At 32.7% G+C, this 428-nt stretch overlaps 1 protein-coding gene across 1 annotated transcript in view; it reads right to left on the minus strand.

The window, feature by feature from the left end:
- The window catches only part of LOC106681106 (pyrimidine-nucleoside phosphorylase), a 23,536-nt gene that overhangs the window by 2,668 nt on the left and 20,440 nt on the right, over nt 1-428 (minus strand). The window lies entirely within an intron of this gene.

Here is a 428-nt window from a genome sequence, read left to right on the forward strand (position 1 = left end):
CTTCAAATAGGGCTGCTCACAATCTTATAGTTATAACATTTAACATGGTAAAACATTTAACATTTAACACAACATCATGAATACCCCTATTATTAATGGACATTATCGGGCAGTCGATAGGTTTAGGACTCGTTAACGTAAACTGTAGTCTTGTTGTACCAGGTGACCTAAAAACGTGTATTTCCATTGAAAACTCGATTTCGTAATTTATCACAGTGGCAATATTCTCCATCAATAAGATTTCCGTAAGTTTGGGTAAAATTTGTAGTTTTTACATTCTAATAAATTTATGAATACTAGTTCCTCATAGATATGACAATGTACGTGCTTATGTTTTTACTGTATTAGCGTTTTGAGTTCTCAGGAATAAGCGAAGAGATTTGGGAATCGACAATGTATAATAGGGGTATTCATGATCTTTGGTTTAA

This window comes from Halyomorpha halys, unplaced genomic scaffold, assembly GCF_000696795.3.
Source record: "Halyomorpha halys isolate HHAL.00 unplaced genomic scaffold, Hhal_1.1 Scaffold309.1, whole genome shotgun sequence".
NCBI classification, from domain to species: domain Eukaryota; kingdom Metazoa; phylum Arthropoda; class Insecta; order Hemiptera; family Pentatomidae; genus Halyomorpha; species Halyomorpha halys.